Raw genomic sequence first — 14,976 nt, forward strand, 5'->3', positions numbered from 1 at the left:
TCGTTTACTTCCATGTTTTTATTGAAAGGAATCACTGAATGGAATTATTATTGTTTATCGCACTTTTTTCCTGCGCAATAGTATAACAAAGCTTCTTTTCACTATACGGTGGATTTTACTCTAATTCACTTTGATGTGTCACGCTTTGCTTTATGTTGCTATAATGAAGTGCATCTGATTTTGCATGAAAGAACTGTGGATCAAGCAAACTGTTGAAAAATTGTAAGATCAGTGGAAAGAACTTCTTTAAATCTATTGAAATATTCCAAGAAATGAAAATCATTTGCGAAAAAGGGGGAACGCTCAAATTGACCCAAAAATTCATCTAGTAATGAATATGTGTCAAAACTCACGTTTCCCATACAAGCAACTTTTAAGCTACAATCATTTTGAGTAATTTGTATAAAACATTCCTCTAACTCGGTTTACATTTGTCATAAGTAATGCTATCGTCATACATTCCACGAACGAGTTGTACCCAAAATACAACTGTCGAAAGGAGCGAAAATAATGGGTAACCTGATTTGCACCCAGATAGGTCATACAAAAGCAAGATAGAGAATGACATAATGCTAGCAGTAAATATGGACCCGCTGATGCTGAGTCGTATTTCAGTAAGTGAAAAACGGTAGAGTCATGTGCCAATTCACCACTTCAGCTTCACTTTCAACCAGTTTTTTCCCCGGCCGGCGAGGATTAATGGGTTGAGGAAATGTAAAAATTACGTCATTCAACATTCTTCGTTATACGTCGGTGCTTGGCGCTGAAATACTACGAGAGGCTTGGCAATTTAAACGAATGCATACGGTGTGCCGCCGCAGGAGATATCCCTCACTGGGCGGTTGGGGATGTATGTTGATATGCGATTTATAATGCTGAAGTACATACAACTCAGTGAAGAGAGATAGCTTGTGAAGACAACAATATATGAACCAGGAGCTTCTGTGCTTTAGCGTGTCAACAGAGAATCTGTTTCAGAGATTATTCAAGTGATTCTCTTGAAATCGGTAGAATAAATGTTCTGAACGGTGCAAGATTCGGTAGAAAACGTACGTTCTCTTCGCTACCGTGAGTCATGATTGAAAACCTTTCTGAAGAGACAGATAATGTAGGTTTTATAAATAAATTGTTATTTTTGGCAGTTTAGTTTCACTGTTCAGGAAATGAGACCTTTATGTGGATGAATAAAAAGTGCAGTGTGAGTCAATTCTTAGCTTAATTGACTAGAAATTGAGATTTTTCTAGAAACCTAATTTTGGATATTATTTTTTGATCAATCACACCCATTAATTAAAGCACTGAAAGAGAAAGAACAAATTAGACATAACTGCCCCACTAAGCCCATCCGATATATTGAGCATTGAATTTTAAAATTACCTTTGAGAATATTTTGTTTAATAGTAGCGAAATAGTTAGATGATTGATTTTAACTTTAATTTTTATATAGGTTATGTTTAAATCTTACCGAAAGAACCGATTTGTGCGCTCATGCAACCGTAGAATATATATTGATTTTAGTCTTTTCGTATGCAATGCACATTCTTTCTTATTGTATCGTAAATCTAACTATACAAACTCTAACAAACCGGCCGGCGAAATAATTTCATCATCGTTTATTCCAATGAATCACCCAAACTAAATTCCTGTGTATTTTACGACAGTGTCAATCCGTAGCTCTACATTGTACATAGTATTCAAGAACCAGAACAGGAACCTTCCTCTCTCACGCCATAAATATCGATTTCTCAATTTCAATCTGACTCCCTCCCTTGGTAAAACATCATGCTTGCCGGCAAAAACTATCCAACCGAAAACGGACTGCATGCACAAGCGAAAATGCAGCGAAAGTGGCAGAGTATTTTGATAACGCAAACCTTTCTTCGTTGAGCCCGGTTGGAAAGAGCTGTCGGAAAGACTCAGACTTGGTTGACCGTCCGGAATCCATCCTCTAGTAGGGAAAAAACACTGAACAAATCACGGCAAATGTATCAGACTCATGCAGTGATCGGAGATGTGGGTTTGCTGTACGGCACCGGCCAAATCCTGTCTAGACTTTTCGTTTCGTTAGTTTTTTTGCCGTTGGCACAACAGAGAAAAGATTATGGTTTCGCTCTAAAAAGTGACCGTTGTGGTCATTGCTTCAGCGAGTTCATTTGTCACTCTTACAAGAGTTAAATAATGGTATATAAAACACCCAGAGTAAGGTAGCAAATATTAGAAAATTGAGGAAATACATTTTTAAGTTTATTCTAATCAATATAGAAAGGCACACATTCACTACTAGGTGAATCGAACCAGGTATTATATTTTGTTTAACCTTCAATCTAGTTTAACCACCCTTCTATTAGTACGAGTATTGTGTCGCACTCGAGTTCGTCTGGGTGGTTGCTTTCCGCAATTCTCGGTAGTTCTGCCCGTAGGTAAACAGGGCATGAATTTTGATATGCTTTTATAATTGTAAGATTATAATCCTACGAGGCGAGGCTCTAGAAAACTTTTTGTGCTATTTCTTTGGTTTGTTTGTCGTGGCTTTTCATAATATTTTAGACAGTAGTCACACAACATTTAATCAAATTAATTTGAAAATCAAATATTAACAAAATTAAACTTGCAAATACCCTTCAAATTGGTTTCTCCTATATGTACGGACGACCTGCAGGCAACTTAATTTTTTTTCTTAAAAAAATTTATATAGGTTCTTTGGGAAAACAAAACATGCTTTTCCGATTACAAGTCACGAAGTTGTTATATCCACAAAGTTTTTGTTTTAAGCTGTGCCTAGTAAATATATAAAAACATTGTTGTCAAAATCTGCCAACGCTGAATGCATGTTGAATAAAAAATACAAGCAACCCCGAGGCATAGTTTATTGCGATGCCATAAAATTGACGCTGCTATGTACTTGTTAGCAATAGAAAATTTGTAATATTTTTACAAGCCTCAATAGAGAATAGATAAAACACAGATTTAATTATAATTTAAGTTGATTCAACACGGATTTAATGGTTTTTAGCGCGATACAAACAACTAGCAAATAATGCTGTAAAAATGGCAGCAACATTAATTACGAAAAAAAAAATCATTACAAGTTCTGCTCGTGCGGCTCTTGATTGGCATATTTATTGCGAAACAGCCATGCTGCTCACTAGTGCGGGTCTTGTAAATTTTTATTTTACTCCCATGATCGGGTAGCTTAACGCTACAAGCGCTGCAGTAGTTATTATTCCATTTGGAACGATTATTCAAAACAATCTGCCAATTGGCAATAATTACAGTACACGAAAGCCTGATGAGATGATGGCGCATTTTCACTCTTTTCTCGTGTTGCTATTCTGGAGCAACTCGTACCTACTGTGCTGTTAGCGTTACTACAGTAATGTAAGCCAAAAGGCCCCGTCGCGTCGTACAGGGAAACGGTGGAAGTTGTGTAAGCCTTGGTGAAAAGAATGTGGCAACGCAGAAACCACCAAGTCGATTTTGGTTGGAGGTTAGAGTAATTTTCGGAGCTGCACGGCTTCTATTTTGATTTTCTATTTTGAATCAAACCAAATGGTGCAACTGAGCATTATGAATGCAACACTCAAGGTGACTGGGCTTACATCCATTGCAAAGCATGGCCAAGCTGAGAAGTGAGAGTAGTGTTGGACAATTTTCCAGGAAACCTAAATCTAATAATGGAAACGAAGAAGATATTTGCACACACCCATTTTGAATGTTTAGCATTTCAGATTTCAATTTGATTATAAATAGGTCTGAAGTTTTTGGAGCGTCTTAGTAGAATAGGAAGCCTGAAATTGTCTGTTTTCGAACACTGATGAAGCCTACAAGTCGCAGGCGAAATACGTGTATGTCACGAATATATATACATAGTAGAATTTAATTGGAAAGTTTTCCTTGTTATTTAATTTCAGGTATAAATACGTGCTTTGCATAAAAATATTTCTATATGAAATTAATTTTCAAACAGAATTATGAAGTTTTAGAAAATCTGGGATAAAGTTATTCTTTCGCGCTCTTTCGCACATCCGTTTATAGGACGCTGGAAACACTATTATAAGTTATAAGTTCTAACGATAATAAAAATGTCCAACATTTCACTGATTCTACATTGTTTTGCGGAGAAACGAATATGCATAAAGATGGAGCCCTCTTTCCCCCGGCTGACGGTTGGCAAAATTCTTTCCACTTGTTGTATTTTACTGAAAGCAGCCGGTTTTTAGATTTTCATCTGTCGCTTGATGGTTGTGAATTCATTATTTCGGTAGTGTCTATAGCTTCCGGCAACGTTGAGACTCTGACTCTAGCTTAGCGTTAACAAATCATGAAAATAGTAAAAAGGGTTTCCGGAAATCATAAAACGTAGGGGAGATTGCTGCACGTTGGGAAAACTCAATTCTTTTTAAATGAATTTAAATAGCGCATTAAATTATACTCTAAACGTGAAACCTAAAGCTACGCTTATATTGAAGTTGATTTAGAAGAAACTAGATGTATATTTTCTTTGGCTTGTCTGAGGCCAAAACCAGGTCCCTGACAGGATGTCATAAGAGGCTTATCGGTAACTAAAACAGGCCCCTGACAGTCATGCTTTGATTGTTCGACTAGACTGCTCAACTGGACTGTTCGATTCAACTGCTCGACTCAACTACTCCACTGGACTACTCGACTCAACTGCTCCATTCGACTGCTCGACTCATTTGCACGACTTACTACTCGACCCGACTGCTCGACTCAACTGCTCGGCTGGACCGTTCGATTCGACTGCTCGACTTCACAACTCGACTCAACTGAACGACTAGACTGCTTGACTGGATAGCTTGATTCAACTGCTCGACTACTTCTTGACTAAACTTTTCAATTTGACTACTCGACTGGACTGCTCGATTCAACAGCTCGACTGCACTACTCGATTCAACTGCTCGCCTGGACCTCTCGACCAGACTGCTCGATTCAACTGCTCGACTGAACTACTCGATTTAACTGCTCGGCTTGACAGCTCGACTAAACTGCTCGACTTGACTGCTTGACTGAACAGCTTGATTCAACTGCTCGACTCGACTGTTCAACTTAACTGCTTGACTCGACTGCTTGATTCGACTGGATTGCTCGTCACGATATCAATCAACTCACTTGAATCGGTTTGTGGCAGAAAACGGATGATTCTTAACCACTCACATAAGTAATTTTTCCCAGCACAGTGGACAACGTTTTTATTTAGTTAAATAAAACCCAATGCGAGCTTAAAACTATTTTTTTCAGTTTCAGACTACGACTCTTTTATGTACAACATCTTAGAGCTATATCATTGCAATCGTAAGATCTTCACATGCCGTGATGCAAATAAATTTGATATAATTTGGTTAAAGCGCATACAAGCTAATAACTCTTTAGAAATTTTATCAAATTTTAAATATTTAAAAAAATTCGAAAGAGGGTACAATTTACACTATATTAAAAAAATGATGCTAATTGGAATTTTTGTCACGAGTTTGCCCTTTTTTCCTCCTCCTCCTTGGAAATTTGCTTGAAAATTTCGGGGGACAAAAAAATAATTTGTAGGATAAACGTTAATTTTTTTACAAAATCAATTGCCTGTAGGCTCTGCAGCCTAAAAAACTCAAAAAATGAGTATACGAGTGGTGTTACCGCTTCTACCACGAAACAGAAATAGAAATACGAACATTGGAATTTCTGAAAATTGGCGGAAAAAAATTCTTTCATTTTTTTTTCTTTTCGCAGGTTTTTGCAAGAAAAATAATAATGTCTATATGAAAAGCAAGAATAAATTTAGTTTTCACCTTTAAACTTAAATCGCATTTTTTTTTTTGGTCGAATAAAAAATCTCTTTTTTTTTTCGCCCCTCCTCTTCAGTTGCCCAATACCGGAAGGACAAAAACTTGATAAAATATTTGTAATGGCCTTACTAAATTTCTGTATTTAAATTTCTGAAAATATTACGTTTAATGGAAAATGAATCCTTGTGTAGCATTGCAACAAATATATCAGCAAAAATTCATTAAAATCAAAAATAATCGAGACAAAACGTTTTACTACTTGAGCTGGAAGTGCTCATATGAAACACTATATACCACGTGCTTCTTTTCTCCTTTTATGCTAAAACGACAAATTAGTAGGAGCTGCGGAAAAAGATAATGAACATGCTGGTGGTAAACACTTAAAACGGTTTGGTTTTTCAAGCTGCCTATCATCTGGTAATACGACGAAAGCGGACTAATACTGCCAATATATTTCAGTGACGACAGAGCGGAACGCTCTAAATTTTAGTGCGTCGTACTCGTGCTGACCGGTTCGTCGCAAAGATGAAGAAATTTGAAGGTCTTCCTATTCCTGGCGACATTTAAAAGTACCGCACTCAAACAGCGCGTTAAACCTCAAAACGATTTCATTGCGACTTACAGGAATGTGCGACAGTTAGTCTGTCGTTTTCCGCGAGTTTAGTACTAACATTGAGATAAGCACTATCTAACCCCGTAAGCTCTTCCAAACAAGACAGATAAAACAGAGAACTGCTTAGTTGGATTTTTCCTAAATTTTACTAAGTAGGACAAACATATTTTGGAATCGTTTAAGGTTTAGTATCGAACAAAAAACGTGCTTTTAAAACCATAGCAGCAACAAAATCAAAACACTTCTTTAACAACCTAATCAGGAGAAAAATACTGCATACCTTTTCAAATAACTTTCCCACAAATGACCTTCTACCGGCGTCGACTGAAAATGACCGATGTCGCCACTAGCAGCGGGTTCAAAATAAAACATATTTCACGCCAAATATATGAATTGTTTATTCAAAACAGTTGCATCCCCATACATGCGTACTGTTCGCTGAAAACGTTATGAGGCACTTTTGCTAGCTGTCTGCCCGTGTGATGGTGGAAACGTGTGAAATGATAATATTTTTAAACATGAAAAAATCAACTCGCGCGTACTAAAGGAATGGGAAAACAACGACCGAAATAGCTTCATCGATTGCTTTTCGCTCAATACAAAGTAGTACATAAATATACGGCGGATTGCGTCGATTATTTTTATACGCCATTATAGCGGAGTATGTGCAATAACAAAGAACGAAAAAATATGACTCAAATTTCTGTTTGTGTTTTATTAACTCAAGCATGTACTCTCATGTGTACTTTAAAACGTTGGAAATTACCTCATTGATGATCTAAACAGTATTTTTCTAAAATGGTTGCCAATGGAAACTCTAAGTACATTTCAATGATACTTAAGAGCCCATAGCTGTAGAAATTCTTAAACTTCTAAAATAATACCTCGATATAAGGCAACTTCGATATAACGTAACTCGATATAACATAACTTTTGCCTCGATATAACGCAACTTTTAAAAAAACTGACCAAATATCTTATATATAAGATATGCTATGCTATTGCATTTGATGTTCAATGCCTTAATAATACTAAAATATGTTATTGCGAACTCTAAATACAGTCATGTTATTGCTTTGTTATTCAAATAACACAAGTAGTTATTCTTTTGGCCTTAAAGAAGCAAAATTTGGAAATTAATTTTGTTATTTTACTATGTCATCCAAAACAAGACCAAATTTTGGTATGTTAATCGATTTCCGTAACACTGTTTGATATTATTTTGCCGTTGTGTTTGCTCGGGTAGTGCTACCATGCTATTTACTCTATCAGCCTCTCCAGACCGAGATTCGAACATACAACTGGCTTGTTAGACTAGCGTCGTACTTCGAGGTCAACTGGGAAGCCTTGTTTTTAAATGCATTTTTTTTTTTTTGGTTTTTAAGATATATTTTTTAAAAAACTAATGTTTTAATCTGAAGAGAATAAAATATTTTTGACAAAGAGGAACTAGAAATGTTCGTTTTCTTGCGAGAAATATCAGTTTTTGTAATGAAAAAACCTTAAAAATCTCGTTATTTTAACAAAAATATCTTTTATATCAAGACTTTTAAAATCGATAGAGCGGTTAACCCCCAAAAAAGCCAAAGGCCAAATTGTGAAATGTGATGATTTTTAGCCTCAGTTAAAAATACAGGTCCTGAATTTTCAGAAAGGGAACAAATATAAAATTTTTGAATAAAACGGAGTACTTTTAGATTTCGATAGGACTTTTTTCAGGGCTCTTTTTTACATGTGATTTCATAGGAAGGTTTTGTTTTTAATTGAATCAAATTTTAAACTTGACATAGTAATTCTTTTATTGTTTAATGTTTGGACTCAGTACAAAGAACCAGTTTTCGTAAATTTGTTAAATAAGAAAACAAATCGCAATATTAAACTCTGGTAGACGACCCAACAGGTGAAACGTACTTACAACAAATATAGTAAATTTGTTCATGTTACCACAAAATACGTATCATTTTAACGGGGTCTTTGACACATTTTGTACTCGATCAAAGTCAAATTCCCGAAAGCTACTAAATCACTACACTCTACGATGTCGTGAGTGACCACCACATACAACACGACGCAAGGTGATTGAGGTGAGGGTGTCGGTCGATGGAGGCCAGTAGAATAATTCGTATTTAGGTGGGCACACACAATTCATATACCTTTGAAATACTTTCGTTTCGTATTTTTAGATCTCACGCAGACAACTTCATCTATAGAAAACCAATTATTTTCACTGACTACTCACTTGCTTCTGTCACTGGTTCTAGCTCCGTCATTTCGAATTCTCATGTCTCACTGTAGTGAGCAACCAGGAAAATGCTGACTGCAAAAACCCGTATGTACTTTGTAGTCGCACAAACTAAAACTGCCTGCGGTTAAAATAATCAAACTGGTCGTTCTAACCTTTTACACATTTATTTCTTCTATTCACAGTTACAATAGAAAAGCCTCTATGATCTCAAATTTTAATCACGCCCGATAGTTTTTTATTAAATTTCGTTCAATTTTGCTATTTCTAAATGTATTTTTCTAGGTAATCATGTTCTGAATCATTTAATTATAAAATAGTATTCTTATAGTTTTTTAACATTCTTTGAAATTATTTACATTTCAATCAAAACAGAACATAGTTTTCCAATTTCTATTTTTCACAATGAATAATCTGAATTCTAAACCTAGCACACAAAAAAGAAAATGGACTTTTCATTCTATCTTCAAATATTTCATAGAATATGTAAAACTTCTTTCATTAACCAAAATCACTCTAAGGCATTGCCTTCACTATTTCCCTGTCAGCTACCCCCTGCTGCACTACTCTGGCCTTGTCCAATGAAGGATAGGTACTTTGTAGCTTTTCATCAACAGCCCCGAAAGCACCTTGCCAGTGACTGCACCAAACTTCCACAAACCAGCCTACTAGTAACAAGCCTTTTACTAGTCGGAAAAATAAAGCAATTATGCAAATCATCACAGAAAAGCGGCAATATTTTCACTTCACATTATACATCCCTTTTACACGTTTGTATTCTTATGGCTACTCGCTGCTGCCATCAGTCGTCGTCGAATGCAGTCTGCTCTGCTGCCAGGCCAGTTTCAGCAACGTAGTAGGAAAAAGTTCAATGAGAACAGAAAACTGTGAGCAGCGAGATAGCATACATACATGAATTAAAACATGCCACAAACACACTACCCGACCGAACACAACCAACACGTTGAATACTATGTTGCGTAAATGAGACCCGAGAAACAAAAATTATTCAAAACATCCACAGCACAAATCATACCCGGTGTGAAATAAACGATTTTTTATTTTCTATAGCATTAACATGGACATTACGACTGAATATTCAGATTTGTCAGAGATCTGATCGTTGTTTAAAAAATCATCGGAACGGTAAATGCCAGTTGGTTTGTACTTTAAGCTAAATTCAAACCAAATTGTAGCACAAAATACAAAATTACAAAATAAAACAAACTCATTCACGATTATTTGCTGACTTGGCTTCGTTCCTACCTCACTGGCAGAGCTATGTCTGTCAAAAACGATGACAACGCTTCGTCGCCCTTCACAGTTACCTCCGGTCTTCCTCAAGGCAGTCCGCTCCACATCCGCATCCTCAAATGTTTAAGATTATCATATGCTGACGACTTGAAAATGTAAACACTAAAAAGCCCTTATGATGTCCACCTACTGCAACAGGATTTGGAAACCTTTCACGAATGGTGCCAAATTAACAAAATGTCACTAAGTGTGTCCAAGTGCTCAGTCATCTCCTTCGGTCGCCAACGTAACTTGTATCTGCACGATTACACCTTTCGTGAGATGCACTTAAAACGGGAAACAACTGTAAAGGACTTGGGAGTCATGCTTGATTAACTTACATTCTAGGATCGCATTTTCTTCGTTGTATCCAGAGTTTCCTCACAACTAGGATTCCTGTTACGTTTTGCTAAAAGCTTCAAAGAGGTACATATATTCTCAAAATCTTTGTTTTGCTCACTGGTTCTTCCTATACTGGAATACTCTGCCATTGTGTGGTCTCCTTTCTACTAAAATTCAATTCTTCGGATCGCAGTTTAGCCGAAATTTGTTCGATTTGTTTTGCGACGAAACTCATCGCAAGCTCATTAATTTAGAACCGCTGGAAGGATTGTGGCCAAGATGTGATTTGTCCAACCAAGAACTAACTATAGATTACATGAATCAGTGCTTTGCTTAGTATGTGCCGGTTTTTTTATAACTGCTATGACGTGCAATGCTATTGTTATTTCAATGTTGAATTCAAATTTCAAAATACTTTACTAATAATTCAACTTAATTATGTAGTTAATGAAAATCCTCATGATCAAAGCTTGCCCTTGAACCATGAATTCTAATTCAATCTTTTAAAAATCGGCTACTTTGGTGAGTGATCGGAATAGGAGCGGATCGGAACTACCTGTGTTCACGGTGATTATTTAATTTATATAGAGATTATTTCTAATTCCCGTCGTAGTAAGTGAAGCCATTCGAATTTTCATCATTTGTTGGATGGATTTAATGAATACTCCAAAAGTTCTTGTGCTGATTTGACAAAAACACACTAACCTTCCGATCCGTGAACTTTGAAATCACTGAAAAGCGATTATTAAAGCATATTATTGAAATTACGCAACTGACTTTATTTCTTAAATTCGTCGTACCGTTTTAAAATCCGTCCATCAAAAATTTTCATCGTCTGAACTAAAAATCACAGAAAAATGTTAACGAAGCTAACGCGCGTGTATTTGTGTAGGACGACATGAGAAATGTTATTCTGCAAAATTTCTGCAGGTCAGTCAAGTTTTCCTGGCTGTAGAATAACGACAATGCCTTGCGTGAGTTATTTTCATTTACGAACGACGGAAATTAAAACGATTAGTCGACATTTTCTTCTTCGTCGCACGAAAAAACGTAGGAAATTTGGCTGGTAGGACTTCTTTAATGATAAAAAGCATTTAAATAGATCTCAGCTCATTTTGATTGATCGCGTATGATAGACAGCAAACTAAAATATTAGGGAATAACTAGTTTTGCATTGTGTGTCATAAAAATGCTGATATTTTTAATAATTTGTGTTGGATAGGACGGGAATAGGCAATTACGACAAAGCAGCAACATACCCTATAAGCAACACTATTTTCCACAAAAACACAATACAAGAAAATATATTTTATGATAATACGAGTCACGAGCGTTTTATTGGCTCTATTTTCTGATGACAATAAATGTAAGCTCTGCCTTATCTTACGACATCGTAAAGTTAGGTAAAACACTATAAGCATATAGAATTAGTATCCCTTGTTATGAAGAATAAATAAATCATTTCCGCAATTTTTGCAGTAAATTTCAAATAGCAACCATGCTCATGCTTCCGAAACAATTTTCGGATATATCTTACAGCACTGAATAGCTTATACTGTTGGGTGTCAGATGTAAACAAACAGTGTTGAGTAAACTAAAAGATGTCGAAACAAGAAAATAATCGGTCAGCCGTCGTCGTTTTATTGCGCGCCGAAGCAAGTGTAAAGGAGATAGCTCGGTCGGTAAAAGCGTCGGAAAGAACAGTGTACTATATAAAGAAGGCTTGGGAAAGTGATAAGCTATCGTACACACCTACCTGGGAAACATACAAGTGCCGTTTCATAACTGCTAAACGGAACAGGATCAAAAAAGTGGAAAGAATGATTAAAAAGAACCCAGCGAGGTCAATGAGGTCCGTGTCTCGGCAAATCGGGTGTTCGCACTTCTCAATCCGGCGAGTAATTGCCAAAAACCTTGGTTATAAGTCGTATGCGCTACGCAGAGGTCAATTTATGAATGTTGCAGCCAAATCACGGGGATTGGAGAAAGCCAAAAAACTTCTGATTCTGTTATCTTTTTCTCCGATGAAAAAACTTAATCAGGATCAAAAGGTGAATCGAAAGAATGACAGGTGGCTTGCACCAGATCGTAGTCAGGTTCCTATCGTCATGTCAACAGTTTCCGACCCATATGATGGTTCTAGGTGTAGTCTCCAGCGATGGGGATGTAATGCCTCCGTATTTCATTGAACAAGGACTAAAGGTAACAGCCGATGTATACCTGAAGGATCTGAAAGATGGTGTTGTCCCATGGATGAAGGAGGTTGCTACAGGCCGTCATTTAATCTTCCAACAAGCCGGAGCACCTGATCATAATGCCAACAAACCACAAAAATGACTTGCTGAAAATGTTCCGCGGTCTTGGGAGAAGAAAAACTGGCCCCCTAGCAGCCCCGATATCAATCCTTTGGATTATTTTTTTGTAGGCCGTCATTGAGCGGGATACCAATAGGACGTCTCACACCACACTTAGGTCGCTCCAAGCTAAAATAGTTTCCGGAAGCGTCTATCAACAGTCATTGAAAAGCAAAGCGATTTTTTAAATGAAATAATTTACAATTCCCTTATGTTACAAAAGAAAATAAACCACAAAACATTCCTTGCATATATGACTAACTGGTGTTAATTTTCTAAAACATGTTATTTACTGCAAAAATTCGTCACACAACCTGTACAACTTTTGCAAATAAATAATTTACTTACGTAAAATTGCAATTTATTATTTTAAACTGAATTTTAAGTAATTCAGATATAGTTTAGGTCCGAACAGTCTCTATGCCCAGACACTAATGATTTCTCAAAAACAAAGAATGGTAAAAATGTTTGGAAAGAATAAGACAATAGTAATGCAATTGACTATTGACTGAAGTTTTTGGAGCGTCTTAGTAGAATATGAAACGTGAAATTAAGTAAAAAGGAAACTATTCCAATTAAATTCTACTACAGGCCGGACTCGATTATCCGGGGATTCGATTATCCGGGTTTTTAGACTCGATTATCCGGCTGAAAAAAAAAAATTTTTTTCGATGATTTATTTTAAAGCTTAATGTTATAGTTTTCATGCTACATGATGATTTTTACTTGACAAGTATTGATTCACCTCCCTAAAGCTACAAAATTCCTTTCTTATATCCGTTTTATCGGCGAACAAAACAAAAATCAATCCTGTGATAATGAAATCAATTTTTTTTACTTAAAAGTCATCATCATCATGATCATCATCATCATTATCATCGTAATCATTAATAAAATATTGCAAAAGAGGTATCTTATGGCTTTAGGGGAGATTGATCAATAAGAAAAAAAAATCATTTATAGCACCTAAATATTGAAAATCATAACACACAAAAAATAACTTTGTACCAAAAATAATGATTCGATTATCCGGGCTGAAAATAAAAGTGATCATCCGGATAATCGGATCCGGGTTGTCTCTTTTTCTATTTATTATTTCCTTTCATTTAAATATAAGTTGTAAATAGTTCAATATGCTGTGCTTCTTTAAAAGGATACTAAATCCACTAGAAGCACATAATTATTTATTCGCGACAGATACGTATTTCGCCTACGACTTGCAGGCTTCATCGGGTGAAGATCTATATATCAGGGCTGATATAATCGGAACCATACTGTATTTTAATAACAAATGATACACTTTTTGATTATTTTTTCTTCAACAAACTATTTTTTGTCTGTCTTTTTTTCTTATTGCAAACTATTTTTTGTCAACGAATAAAAACATTTTGATTAAAAGAAAAAATATTAGAGGGTAGAATATATTTTATATACATATTTTAATAATACATGGCATATTTCAAGCAAAAAAGTTTTTCGTAAAAGTATCAATTATTTAAAAATATCATAATAACCAAATAAGAAAGTTGGCTAAGAAAGTTAGTAAAAAGATTTTTGGCTATTAATATAAATACATACAAGTAGTATACTCACTTAAGTATTTAAGTTCGGTTGTTGCTTAAAAGATAAACTCAAGATATCCATAGTAAACTTTCGCAGTCCTTTCAGCAGAAACTATTCACGAAACCGCCTGCGTTATTGTGCAATGAGAAATAGATCCTTACTAATAATACTCCTTCACACACGATACCGCTAGACAACACACAACGTCTGCGTGAACTCTACCGAAATATTCAATGGATCCGCTTTTACACACGATCGAACACAATGTTATGTCTCGATTTGCGAGATGTGAGAAATTATTCTCTCTGAAAATTCACACACACACACAAACAAGTGCATAATACTCACTGCTATATGAAACGAACCTGAAATACTATTGCAAATTCAAGAGCTATGAATAAACCACTCAGGTTTCTCCTCCGGCAGCAGCCACAATTCCGAATCCGAACCGACTACACTCTGTATAGGCAATGATGGATGACGGGGGAAGGGTTTTCTCCCGACCTCACTTGATGTGAACTTTTCTAGCTTCTTTATTCATTTTTTCCACATTCCACACTTGCTGAAAATTTTCATAACCCAATCACCGATTTAAACTATTCACTACATTCTTCCTTTCACTTAAATGTATTCAAAAATGTAAGGTTAACCATTTCCCATATTCGATAGGATTGAAAAAATGGAGTCTAGTGCGACGACCGATGTAAAATTCAATTTTTTCTGCTACACAAAATGAGAGATGAGAAGGGGAAACTTCCAACGATTCGCGCAGAC

The 14,976-nt window shown here is 35.9% G+C and overlaps 1 protein-coding gene across 8 annotated transcripts in view; it reads right to left on the reverse strand.

Annotated features, from left to right (window-relative positions):
- The window catches only part of LOC128736994 (serine/threonine-protein kinase Genghis Khan), a 49,811-nt gene extending 34,835 nt beyond the window's left edge, over positions 1-14,976 (reverse strand). For 4 of the 8 annotated variants that reach the window (XM_053831527.1, XM_053831526.1, XM_053831528.1 and 1 more), the window contains exon 1: positions 14,233-14,976. The gene's annotated coding sequence lies outside the window, so the exon portion shown is untranslated. Of the gene's footprint in view, positions 1-8,647; positions 8,977-14,232 lie in introns of those variants that run through there. The other 4 variants (XM_053831521.1, XM_053831520.1, XM_053831522.1 and 1 more) reach the window with 4 other exon arrangements.

The sequence above is a fragment of the Sabethes cyaneus genome, chromosome 2, assembly GCF_943734655.1.
Source record: "Sabethes cyaneus chromosome 2, idSabCyanKW18_F2, whole genome shotgun sequence".
Lineage (NCBI taxonomy): Eukaryota > Metazoa > Arthropoda > Insecta > Diptera > Culicidae > Sabethes > Sabethes cyaneus.